Here is a 14,717-nt window from a genome sequence, read left to right as displayed (position 1 = left end):
AACAAGTAGCATTTACCTTGTATTGATACTTTGTTCGATCAGTTGGCTGGTGCCAAACTATTTTCTAAGATTGATCTTCGCTCTAGGTATCATCAAATTAAGATCTGGCCACAAGATACATCAAAGACAAGCTTTCTCTACTAGGTATGGGCTGTATGAATACCTAGTCATGTCCTTTGGACTCACCAAAGCTCCTGCATTCTTCATGTATCTCATGAATTCAGTCTTTATGCCAGAGTTGGATAAGTTTGTAGTGGTGTTCATTGATGATATTTTGATATACTCCAAAAACAAAGAAGAGCATGCATAGCATCTTCGGATAGTACTGACTCGATTAAGGGAACACAAGCTATATGTCAAGTTTAGCAAGTGTGAGTTTTGGTTAGATCGAGTGTAGTTTTTGGGACATGTTCTAACACCTGAAGGTATCTCTATAGACCCAAGCAAGGTGCAAGATGTGTTAAATTGGAAGACTCCAAAGTCAGTGCATCAGATTCGTCAGTTCCTTGGTCTTGTTGGTTATTATCGGTGCTTCATTCCTGGCTTCTCCAAAATAGCCCAACCAATGACTAGGTTGCTCTAGAAAGATGTCAAGTTTGTATGGAGCTCGGCTTGTGAAGAAGCTTTCCAAGCCCTAAAGAAGTTTCTTACCTCTGCTCCTATCCTTGCCTAACCAGATATTGACAAGCCATTTGATGTGTATTGTGATGCCTCAAGGACTGGATTGGGATGCGTGCTTATGCAGGATGGGCGTGTGATAGCTTATGCTTCACGCCAGCTGCAAAAGCACGAGGTGAATTATCCCACCCATGATTTAGAGCTGGCTGCACGCTCTAAAAATTTGGAGGCATTATTTGTTGGGAAATAAAGTGCATATTTATACGGATCACAAGAGCCTCAAATATATTTTTACTCAGTCCGAGCTAAACATGAGGCAACGGAGATGGCTGGAGCTAATCAAGGATTATAATTTGGAGGTTCATTACCATCCTAGAAAAGCTAATGTGGTAGCTGATGCCTTAAGTAGAAAGTCACATCAAGTTGAAGAAGTACCTTTGTCCCTCAACCATGCTAAGGTGCTAGCTCATATTGCTCTAGTCTCGGAGTTACTTGAGCAAATTATTATAGAGCAAAGGCAAGATATTTTGGAAATTTCGAGTATCAAGAAGTTAATTGCCGAAGGGTGTGGTCCTCATTTTAGTGTTGATGACCAAGGTGTAGTGAGGTTCAAGAATAGATTGGTTGTTCCCTCAAGTGATGAGCTTAGCAGAAAATTTTGGATGAAGCTCACAATTCCAAGTTATCCATTCATCTAGGAAGTAACAAGATGTATCATGATTTGCGTCACTTGTATTGGTGGCCAAATATGAAATAGGACATTACCAAATACATCTCTGAATGTGACATTTGTGGAAGGGTTAAGGCAGACCATATGCATACGCCTAGATTTTTACAGCTCTTGCCTATCCCTGTTTGGAAATGCGAGGATATTTTCATGGACTTTGTTGTGGGTTTGCCCCTGCACAACAAAAGGGTATGATTCTATTTGGGTCATTGTGGATCGTCTTACTAAGTCCGCTCATTTCCTTTCGGTGGATACCAAATATTCAGCCAAGAAGTATGCTAAGTTGTATTTTGACTGGATTGTGACCCTGCATGGAGTTCCTCTTACTATCATCTCTGATAGAGGGTTAGTCTTTGTCTCTCATTTATGGGAGCAACTTCAATAATGTCTTGGTACTAGTCTCCTTAGAAGTTCAACTTATCATCCACAAACTGATGGCCAAACAGAAAGGGTAAACCAGGTACTTGAAGGATATGTTGAGAGCTTGTGCCATTTCTTTTCCTGAAAAGTGGGACGAATGCTTGACTCTAGCTGAGTTTTCTTATAACAATAGCTATCAAGAAAGCATTCGTATGGCACCTTTTGAGACCCTGTATGGCAAGAAATGTAGAACACCACTTAACTAGGTTGAGGTGGGTGATCGTGGATATTTTGGGCCTGATTTTATCAAAGAAGCTCGAGAGCAAGTCAGTATTATTCAGAGCCATTTGAAGGCAGCTCAAAGTCATCAGAAAACTTAATGCGGACAAGAGAAGAAAGCCCTTGCAATTTGAAGTTGGTGATCATGTGTATCTAAAAGTGTCACCCATGAGAGGGGTGCATCGCTTTGGTTTCCGTGGAAAGCTAGCCCCTCGCTTTGTTGGACCTTACAAGATTTTGGCCTGGTGTGGTTCTGCTGCCTACCATATCTAGCTCCTAGATATTTTGTTAGCAGTACATGATATCTTACATGTTTCGCAGTTAAAGAAATGTTTGTGGCTCCATGAGGAAGCAGTGGAAATTGAAGGACTTCCCATCCATCCTGACTTGTCTTATATCGAGCATCTCGTCAAGATCTTGGACAAAAAAGAAAGAGTGACTGGTAACAATGTGGGGAAGTTTTATAAAGTTCAGTGGCAAAATCACTCAGAGGACGAAGCAACATGGGGGCAAGAAAGCTATATCTTGAAGCATTATCCCCACCTTCTTTCTAGTTCATCGAGGTAATTGTTTAAATCGGAAATTATTTCTTATCTCTTTTCCCACACTAGGCACATGAAATCTTGGGATGAGATTTTGTTTAAGGGGGTAGATTTGTAACACCCTTGGTGTTACACCATAAATCATTTACTAAAACATGTCATGAGCATCATGTTTATGTGTTAATACATGTAATAGGGTGTGTAGATCAATTTCTGTAACTCGAAACGATCAACAAAAATGCGAAACAAAAGTTGATTCGATAGTCATGTTATATCACTTAGGGTTGAAAGCCAATTTTTATTAAGCAAAAATGCTATAGAACATGTATGTGATATGTAAATAAATTTTGAAGTACAAACTTTGTAGATGACAATGAAATACTTGCAGTCAAAAATGATATTACTAGCTAATATTTCCACTAGCTTAGAAAATCGTAAATGGAAATCAAATTCAGCTAAAAAATATAGAAATTTTCAAGTCTGCCAACAGTTAGACACTGCTATATTTAGTAATTTATTGTGAGAGATTAAGTTAAAGGGTGGTGTAGTGTTATAGCTCGATTTGGTAATCTCATGTGCCATCTTGAGCATGGTGAAGATGGTTTAGGTTTAAGAGCAACCGTTTGGTCATGTTGAACGCTTTAAAATTCATGCGTGTCACTGCCTCGGATTGGTTGGCGTCGGGTGCACGATCACTACATGGCCTTCTAATGCCATGCATGTGGCCACGCCCCGCATGGTCAACCGTGCTGCCACGCTTGGCCAATTGAGCCGCCTAGGCTTGGCCGAGGCCAGCTGCAGCGAGTCGCTGGCCCTGCGCCCTACTGCTCTACCTCACGCTGTCGTCTTGGGTGCCGCCGCGGCCACACTGCACTGCTATCTTGGGTGCTGCCGTGGTTGCACTGCGCTGCCGTTGTGTCCGCACTACCAATGCTCCTCGTGTTGCGACGCTGCTGCTGCCATCGCTTCATCGTCATGTCCGCTGCACCTCTTCGCTGTTGCCACCCCTATGCATGTCGCCTCTGCCCCGCGCACGTGGGCAAGCCGCCATCGCCATGCCATTTATGGCACTATGGTGTGTGGGCCATGCTGGTTGGACACACGCACATGTTGTCCGTAGCGCCAGCGTGTGGGCCTCCCAAGCTCGCCGCTCGCGTCCCACCAAGGCAAGGATGAGACGAGCCACTGCCGCACTCCATTTCTCTCTTTCTCTCTTCTCCCTCTGCTTTCCACCGCCGCCGAGTTATGTCACGGTGAGTTAGAGAGCGAACACCTCTCATCAATTCCTCATGCTCGTGTCTCTGCCCTCACATCCCCTCTCCAGCCAACCCCACCCCGCCTTGATTATGGCTCGGCCGAGCTCCAATTTTGGAGCTTTAACGCCACCGTGCAATTAAGGCCCGTCACCACCCGTGTCATGGCCAGCCTCCACCACTTCACCCCGCACCAATCCCTTAGCACCACTAGCTCACCTTGGCTCCCTCTTTGTCGTGCGCACGCTAGTCGTAGCTCTATTGTCGCCTCCTCGCTGCTAACATGGCCGTGCCTTTGTGATCTACCATTCACCTCGCAGCGCGCATGTGGCCAGCCTCACTTGGGTCGTCTCCGGCCAAGCCGACTTCTCGGTAAGGTCACTGGTGAGTTGTCATTGCTCACCCGCTACCCCTACCACCTTGTTGTTGTTGCGGCTAACCTGAACGCCATCGCCATTACTGCAGGGTGCCTATCATCATGGAGAGGTCCTTCTATGGTGTCCCACCTTGTGCAACCATCGCCCATCGTCTCACGTTGAACCCTAGGTGAGTGTCGGCCTCGTAGATAGGTCAGTGTGGGTCCCATGTGGCCGACATAAGCGCTAGTGCCACTGCTCGCCGCATCGGTGAGCGCGGGGATGGTCAAGGACCTTGCCATGTAAAGAGTAGAAAGATCTAAGGGTTCTGTTGTAAAGTCATTGTCTATAGAAATAATACGTGTAGTGTTCGCGCTATTTTCTGATAACGTGAGGGTGTTTTTGCTAATGTGCTAGCACGCGCGAGCTTGCTCGCCGCTGGCCGCCTCATGTGTGTGGGTTGTTGCCACATGGGCCGTACCGCGTGCCGCTGTGCGCTCACGTGCTGCGTCACGTGTGGGCCGCGTTGGGTCGAAATCAGTTTAGCTTTTTCGTGGAGAATACAAATAGCTTTTTATTTTAATTTTGAGCTAAACTTTGGTAATTAATATAAAATCATGCAGGTATCCAAAAATTGTGAAACTAATTTTGTTAGGTTTCTAAAATTGTGCTCTATCTGTTAGTGTATTTAGTTTATATATGTACTTGTGGATACCAGGAGCTATTAAATCATTTAAGAGTACTCAATATTATTAAGTTAATTATTGTAGGAATTTTTGTGGAAGATTGGTGATGGCAAAAACCCTAAAATTTTTACAGTAGGTTTATTGTATTATTATGTGCTCATTGTAATTTTTATAGTCCTAAAATAGACTATTTAATATGGTAGCTAAATACCCATTAAGGCTAAATGAGTAATGGCATGATATTGGTTTATAAAAATTAAGCACTTGTAGGGTGAGCTTGGAATCTATTAGATAGAGATAATGATTAGCTTAGTATTTTATTCATTAGAGCTAGCTTAGTAGCTTAGCATGTGTATTCTTATTTTAAGAGTTAGTGTTGCTAAAATACTAAGTGTTGCATCATCATCGCATGCATGTAGAGAACGAGTTGGCGGAGATCATGACCATCGGAGATCATGAGTTTGAGGAGGAGATCCTCATGCAGGAGGAGGCCCCAAAGCCACTACTGACTGACTGAGATGACACCATGGCTACCCAAGGCAAGCCCTGATGTATAACCCTTATTTTGAATAATCACTGGATATATATATGTGATGTGCATTTATGTTACAAGATTTATATTAAAACTACATGCATAGATAACCTACCTATGAGTCCTACTAGCATAGGTCGAGTAGCTGCTATGCTTAGGCTATCGGTAGCATGAGTAACCTACCATTACTCACAATAGGTGATTATTGTTATCATTCTCATGATAAAATTGTGAAAAGGAAATGGAGACCAGGCAGGGATATGGTACGAGTATTGGTGGGTGTAATAGGTTGTGTCCCATGGCCAATGGGGCATAGCATGGTTACACTATTTTTCCTGTCCGTGTCGATTAAGGATCGGCCGTTGCATTGGATTCTAGTCAGGTCACAGACTTATTATCTTGAGCACATACTTGCTTATGGAAGCGGGAAGGCTCATTCCTCTCTTGTCATGGGTTCTAGCTCTTTTCGGATCAACTGATTGAAGGTAGGGATGGTGGAGGTCTAAGCACCACACTGAGTCTAGGAATCAGGTGTGGGGGCTTGGAGTCCAAGTTTGGATGGGGACCTGACCCTTGATAGGAGAGTGGTGGGTTGGTCTTGCTTGTGCCTAGGGTACAAATGGGGCGTGTGTTTCGGGGTACCCAGCTGGGCTACATTGGTTCATGAATCACCTTGTAATATGGTATGACTTGTCTACGATCTAGCACCGTAGTAAGAACTCGAAGATGAAAGATGGTGAAATGGATCTGATTGCTCAACTCTTGTTTGAAAATAGAATAAGTGCTTACATAGAATGGTTAGCATGAACTAATCAGGACTGTGTGGCAGAACCTCCTAAATTATAGGACCCACATGCACTTGTCACTGTCCAATGACCTTTGACATCTATGCATATGTTCCTGGTAACTTAAGAAGACTGTCGGGTGTCCTCGGGGAACCCCAAATCATCCACAATTTCCGAGCAGGATCATATTACAGAGTCATTGCAGTATTACAACATTTATTCAAATATATACATCAGAGTAAAAAAAACGGAAGTCTTACGATAACTTAGTTTACAAACCAGTGGTTTCAAACCTTACAAACTAAGTTCGATAATTAATACAAAACGTAGTAGTGGAGTGGCATTATAACATAATACAAAACACACAATAGAACTGCCCTGCCCAAGGGCCACACATTTACTTCTCATCGTCAGATCGAACAATAGTCATGCAGCACGACCCAAAATAGATCTGCTCATGAGGATCACCTGCAACAAGGGTCAACGAACCTTGAGTACAAAAGTACTCAACAAGTCTTAACCGAAATAAGAACTGATAAACTCAAGAATGCAGGCTCAGGGATTCAAGGTATGGCATTAACAATAACCAAAGTTCTTTTGTGTAAAAGCTTTTTAACAAAATTCTTTAATTTGACATTTAAAACTTCATAAAATCATATACAAAGATGACACGATCTGTATTGAGATCATGAAACTCCATATCCAACACCTTCTCAAATTTCAGTTATTAAACTATGATGATGAACAGAGAAGTGAGTCTCCATAACCGAGGAGCAATGACGATTCAAACCGATTATAACCCAGCTGGGAATTCCAGACCACATGACATATGCAGGTCCCCGACCTACATATACCAACCTACCCTTAGGTCCTCTAACACAAGAACAGGTCCGCGCCACCCGAGAATATAGTACTCCACCAATCCAGCCCATTGCCACGTGGGTACACGCTATTCTCACCATCTCTCCACTCCCAATGCGCGAGTAGCCATTCTTGTAATAGAATCGCCAAGTTTAGGCTTACCAGAGTATGTGGTTAGTACTACAAAGTCTCACCGCACACAGTTCAACAATGGACGGACCTTAACCGACACAGACGAAAAGTACCCGCTCATAAGACCTCCATGTCTTGTGGCTCACACACACCGAGTCCGCCCGGTCTAGATTTATTACTCCACATGCTCATATCACATGATAACATAAGTAACCAAAGGTCCATTTAAAACCTGCAGGTGATAGGTAATTACCCAACTTTGATCTGTCTAAGCATGGCTAAGCATAACTAGACATTTATGACATAAACTGGTAACAAGGTAGTTACAGAAAAACAATGTTGGTAATGCACCAATTAGGCTTTTACTTAACTCCTAATCACTTAATGCAGTATAGAAAAGCAAAAGCAAAATTAATTTGTAAAACACAAGGTAGGGTTGTATGCATTCAGTGCTTGCCTTCATTGACGAAAAAGTCCAGTTCCTACGACGTTCCACAAGTATTCGATCCGACCTCAACAGATGGATTAACCTCCTCCGCAACTTGATTAACTACCATGTGTTCACCTTCGTTCACTACACATAGTAACAATGCCATGTTTAACATGATGCGGAATACGAAATATGATGCTTAATGATGGATGCAAAAGTTAACAACTGGAATACAACTTTCCTTCGCGGTACAGTTACAAGTCAAACTAACTAAATCTTTTTTGTAACACATACATCAATTGCCGAGGATCATTATCAACTAATGACCCAAGGTCATCACTCAATCCAAAATTTCAAACAAAACCTGAATCATTAAAGGTTACTATTTGCTTTTATGAATTAATTAATTAATTAAGAATTATGAAATAAATCAAATTATTCTAATTGAGCTCAAAATTTTAGTAAAGGTTCATCACATGATAAGTAAGTGGCAAAACAAATTTCATAATTTTTGGACAATTAAATAAGCCTAGAAAAATCATGGAAATATATTTATTAATAAATTGAGCCATTTTCATCACATTCAAAAAGTACTGAAAAACAATATTTCATATTTTTCCTAAATAATATGCATCACAGAGAGGTCACACAAAAATTTTCATAATTTTTGGAACTCTAAATAATTCTACACAAAAATAACAAAATCTATTACTATTCATTCAAATCTAAAAAACAGAAAATTTATTTTGAACGCTGAGTCACTGACAACCCGACCCCACCCGTCATCTTCAACCTCCAGCTTTGACCACAATGGCGACGGCGCTGACTGACGCTTCCTCGCCAACGGTGAGACCAACAGCGATGGCAAAGGCACCACGGTGATCACCACAACAAGGCGCAACGATTGGTGGCACAATCGAGACCAAATGCGGCCAGGACCAAGCACTACGCCGACCATGGCGGCTCGGCCGAGCAGGACACAGTGGCACCATGGTGTTCAAGCAACTAGAGCTGACTAGAGCTCTCTAAAACTAATCGAGAAGCAACAAAAGCTCACCACAAACGTGTTAGAACGTGCGGTAGACGATGAGCAGCAAGGGTGGCGTCAGATGACGGTGACAGCAACGGCGGCGATGGCAAGCTCGACTCCCGGTGACTGCAGCGGAGGAATGGTTCAATCAAAAGGTCATAGAGGACCATGGTAACATGGTGAAGCAGAAGGGCTACAAATCAAGGACGGATACGCGCTGTGGAGCACTGGCCATGGTGAGGCGAATGCGACGGCGACGCTGCCGGCCGTGAAGAAGAACAACGATGAACGGTGACTCCCATCGAAACCAAGCTACAATGGTAGGTCGGCTGAGCACGCAAGGAGTAGGCAGAGTTGTGGAAACCTTTGTTGAGGCTGGAGAGGCACTACGGTGATGACACGGACTCGCCGGAGATGAGCAAGGGCGACGGGAAAAACAGAGAAGAAGAAAAACGTCGACGACGGCGTCTCAGTACTTATAACGCGGCTCAGAAGCCAAGGAAGCCACGATGGAGCCTTTCCCCGCGCCAGCGCGACGCCAAAGATGGCCACGACGTGCCTGGAACACCGAAGAAGATCGCCGGCCATGTAGCTTAGGCGGTGAACACTGTTCATGGTAATTATAGAATTGCCATGCGTTTTTAAATTCAAATTACTCCCAAATTTGTATAACAACTCAAAAATCTCCAAAAATAAAAGTTGTTCAAAATTCAAAGTTCTACAACTTTACTTTTATAACCAACCCCTAATTCGGTCTACATTTTGAAATGAACTTTTGAATTCAAATAGGGGACATTTAACGAATTACGCCTTTTCGAATTACTTCAAATTTTTCATAACAACTTTGAAAACTCCAAAAACAAACTTTGTATAACTTAACAAGCTCTACACTTTTCATTTTAGGCTCAACCCCAAAATATGCTTAGATTTTGAAATGAGTTTTTAGGGTAGAATTTAAATGCTGAAAATCAGGGTTTTCTCAAAAATTCAAATCCAAACCAAATTTTGAACTTGATTCAAACAATTCAATTCAACACTCATAACATAAATGTATACTTGTTTTAGTGAATGCATATCAAAGTTTGCAATATGACCAATGCTTGCAATGCATATGATGACATGTCCTGTTTTTAATATTTAAACACCCGGGGTGTTACAATCCTTCCCCCTAAAAGAAATCTCGCCTCGAGATTCAAAGCCATAGGGTAAGTAATGGAAAAGGAAATGTGTCGCAAGAACACATACAAGATCTGTCCATAAAATAGCTGAGGTTCCTTTACAAGTATGATTCTTAACAGCCTAGCTCAACTAACATTACTCTATATTGACGCAAGAAACTCTGGAAATTTTTCTAGCAAGTAATCTTCTGATTCCCAAGTAGCTTCTTCTTGTTAAAGTTGATTCCATTGTATCTTGTAGAACTTGATTGTCCTCCTTCGAGTAACACAATCTTTCTGATCCAAAACTCGGATAGGATATTCGGAATACGTCAAATCTGGTTCAAGTTCCACTCCTTCAACCTCAACATTCTGCTCAGGCACTCGGAGACACTTCTTCAATTAAGAAACATGGAACACATCATGTACAGCTGCGAGATGTTTTGGTAATTTCAAGCGTTATGCCACTTTTCCATACCTCTCTAAAATTTGAAATGGTCCAATATATCGAGGTGCCAACTTGCCTTTAACACCAAAATGGGTAACTCCCTTCATTGGTGATACTTTCAGATATACAAAATCTCCTTTATTAAACACCAATGGTCTGTGTCGTCTATCCGCATAACTCTTTTGTCGGGATTGAGCTATCTTCAAATTACTTTGTATTTGCTTAACCTTGTCTTCTGTTTCTTTCACAAGGTCAACCCCAAAGAACCTTCTTTCTCTAGGCTCAGACCAACTCAGCGATGTTCTGTATCTACGACCATAGAGTGCTTCAAATGGAGCCATTCTAATGCTTTCCTGATAACTATTGTTGTATGAGAACTCGGCCAAAGGTAAGCATTTGTCCCACTTATTGGAATAGTTAAGGACACAACACCTTAACATATCTTCAAGCACTTGATTGACTCTTTCAGTTTGCCCATCAGTCTACGGATGATAAGCTGTACTATACAGTAGTTTGGTACCCAATGAAGAATGCAATTGTTTCTAAAAGTTGGAGACAAACTGTGTACCCCTATCGGACACAATAGTCTTGGGTACTCCATGGAGACTCACAATTCGCTCTAAATACATCTTGGCATACCGTATAGTGGGATATGTATTCTGAACTGGAAGAAAATGTGCTGACTTGGTTAGTCGATCTACAATAACCCATATTGAGTCAAATCCCTTTGATGTCTTGGGTAGACCAACAATAAATCCATACTTATGTCCTCCCACTTCCAAGATGGAATAGGTAATGGTTGTAATTCACCAGCAGACCTCAAATGTATAGCTTTCACCTTTTGACAAGTATCACACTTTGCTATGTATCTAGCAATCTCTATTTTCATTTTAGTCCACCAAAATCTTTGTTTCAAGTCATGGTACATCTTGTTACTTCCTGGATGGATAGATAATCTAGTAGCATGTGCCTCTTCTAGAATTGACTACCGCAACTCAGGAACCTTTGGTACCACCAGGCGATCCTTGAACCATAACACACCTTCATCATCTATGCTGAAGCATTCTGCTTTTCCATTCCTGACCCTTTCTTTGATATGGGCTATACCCTTGTTTTCTTTCTGAGCAACAATAACTTGATCTCGAATAGTGGCTTCAACAATTATGTTGGTCAAACTACCTTGTTGAATTACTTCTACATTCAACTTCTCCATTTCTTGACATAAAGTCAAACCCATTGTTCTCACTGCCAGACAATTGCAATAACCTTTGCGACTGAGGGCATCTGCAACTACATTTGCTTTACCGGGGTGATAATGTACTTCCAAGTCATAATCTTTAATCAGTTCTAACCATCTTCTTTGTCGCATGTTCAACTCTGACTGAGTAAAGATATACTTTAAGCTCTTGTGGTCTGTATAAATATGGCACGTATTACCAAGCAGGTAATGCTGCCAAATCTTCAGAGCATGGACCACACCTGCTAACTCCAGATCATGAGTCGAATAGTGTTCTTCATGTTGCTTAAGTTGCCTAGATGCATAGGCAATGACTTGGCCTTCTTGCATCAACACACATCCAATACCAATACCTAAAGCATCACAATAAACATCAAACGGCTTCTCGATATCAGGTTGGGCTAACACTGGTGTAGTAGTCAACAGTCTCTTCAAAGTCTGGAAAGCCTCTTCACAATCAGATGACTAGACAAACTTGACTTGGTTCTTCAACAACTCAGTTATGGACTTTGATACTTTAGAGAAATATAGAATAAACCGACGGTAATACCCCGTCAATCCTATAAAACTCCGAACTTGATGAACCGTGGTTGGCGGTTTCCAATCAAGCACATCCTTCACTTTGCTTGGATCAACTGCGACGCCTTCAGCTGACAAGACATGTCCAAGAAATTGTACTTCCTTAAGCCAAAAATCACACTTGCTGAACTTGACATATAGTTGATGTTCTCTCAAGCGGGTCAGAACAATTCTGAGATGTTCCGCATGTTCTTCCTTATTCCTGGAATATACTAGAATGTCATCAATAAACACCACTACAAACTTGTCTAGCTTAGGCATGAATACTGAATTCATCAGATACATGAAATGAGCTGGAGCATTTGTCAAACCAAAAGACATTACCAAGTATTCATATAATCCATATCTTGTGGTAAATGCCGTTTTGGGAATATCTTCAGGCTTTATCTTGATTTGGTGATAGCCTGGCCTCAAATCTATCTTGGAGAAAACTTTGGCTCCGGCCAATTGATCGAAAAGCAAATCTATCCGAGGTAAGGGATACTTATTCTTGATGGTCACTTCATTCAACGGACGATAGTCAACACATAACCTCAGGGTCTCATCTTTCTTTTTCACAAAAATTGCCGGACATCCCCAAGGTGATGAACTAGGTTGGATAAACCCCTTCTCAATCAATTCTTGCAACTGAGTCTTCAACTCGGCCAATTCCTTAGGTGGCATCCTATAAGCTCTCCGAGAAATCAGAGTTGTTCCAGGTTGCAACTCTATGTTAAACTGGACATCCCTATTAGGTGGTAGACCGGGTAAATCTTCAGGAAACACATCCGGAAATTCACACACTACTGGGATATCTCTAATCTCTTTGACAACAGTTGCACAAACCTTGCCCATTGATCTTCTTAAGGTTGGAAGTTGGATGAGAAGTTGAGAATTACTATCTGGCAAACTCACCCTTATAGTTCTATTCAAAGCATCTATAACAGCCTTATGCTGATACATCCAATTCATTCCCAAGATTACATCTATATCTTGATCCTTAAGGATAATCATGGTAGTGGGAAAAATATGCCCACCCAGGTTTACGGGTACCTAGTATACCATTTCCTTAGTACACAGACGTCCCCCGGGTGACTGTATAAAGAAATTTTCCTTTGTTGCCCCAATTGAAATTTCGTGCTTCACCACAAATGTTCTATTGATGAATGAATGAGATGCACCTGAATCAAAAAGTATAACTACAGGGTGATTGGCAACAGGAAACATACCCATCATCACTGGCTCCCCTTCTGGAATTTCCCCAGCTTGAATATAGAACACCCGTCCTGTCTTCCTCTCATCTTTGCCCTTCTGAGCATTTTGATTGGAATTCTTCTTTGGTGCCTAACCCTGTTGTTGATTGGCAGGGGCCTTCTAATAATTTTGATTAGCCTGCCTAGGATACGGACATTCCCTGGAGAAATGATCGGTCCTTCCACAATTGTAACACGGATAATTGTGACCCTAGGATGTTGGAGCATTGCCACTAGGAGCATTGGTCTGTTGAGAATTTGGGTAGGTTATAGCAGGACAGACATTTGACTGTTGCTCGGCTTGAGACTGCGGTGGACGATAAGGAGGATGATTATGATTTACTGGACGATAGATCACCCTCTACCTCTTTTGATTTCCCCCAAAAGATCCAGACAACATACTCTTTTTCTTTTTGAGCTCCTTATGCTGCCGATACTTTGCCTCTGAAGCAATTGCAATATTTACTGCCTCATGATAAGTAACATTAGTACAAGTTGTCATCATTGTTTGCAGCTTGGTATTCAGGCCTCTCATAAACCACCTCTTCTTCTTGGCATCAGTATTGACATGTTCAGATGCATATTGTGATAGGTGATTGAATCTTCCCACATACTGCATCACGGTTTGATCCCCTTGCTTCAAAGCAAGGAATTCATCTAGCTTCAAAGCCATAACTCCTTCAGGGATATAATGGGCTCTGAAGGCAGTACGGAACTTAGCCCAAGTTATTGGAATGCTAGCTGGTTGCATAGCCACTAAGTTTGCCCACCAAGCACTTGCTGCTCCTCGAAGTTGCTGGGCGGCAAACGTACGTTTCTGATACTCCGTGCATGGAATAAGATCAAATTTCTGCTCCATGGTTTGAAGCCAATCATCAGCCTCCAATGGTTCATCTGCCTTGGTGAACACCGGTGGTCTTGTGTCTGTAAAATCAACATATGTAGCCTCCTGCTTGTTATGATGGTGACCACGGTTTCCTTGCATCTGATTCTGATTACTCTAGGCTATCTCATGAAGCAAACGAGAATTTTTGATCATCACATTGACCAGTGCGGCTATAGCATTAGCTAGATTTGTTGGAACTAGTGGCGGATCTAGAATACCGCTCTCATCTTGTGAAGTTCCCAGAATATACGAACCCCGCATACAATGCATCTGCTCATAACAAACCAAACTTTATTACAAGTCTTTATTGAATTGCACCAAAGCTTACTCCAGACACATTACATAGAGTTTACTAATATAAACACAAACCCGCAAGTACCAAAACAAGACTACATAACTTAACTAGAACTAACTATTATATAACTCTACTCCTTTCCTTGATTACTTCAAACTTCAGGCTCGGTATCCATTCCGGAAATATTACCGCCTTCATTATCACTTTTGTCGATCATTACTAATTCTTCAGGATCTTCTTCTTCCTCTTCTGATTCATCATCATCGGCAAGGATGACACCGGGGTCCATTGC

Source organism: Miscanthus floridulus, chromosome 19, assembly GCF_019320115.1.
Source record: "Miscanthus floridulus cultivar M001 chromosome 19, ASM1932011v1, whole genome shotgun sequence".
NCBI classification, from domain to species: domain Eukaryota; kingdom Viridiplantae; phylum Streptophyta; class Magnoliopsida; order Poales; family Poaceae; genus Miscanthus; species Miscanthus floridulus.
The sequence above is the reverse complement of the archived record's forward strand: the minus strand, read 5'-3'. Positions refer to the sequence as shown.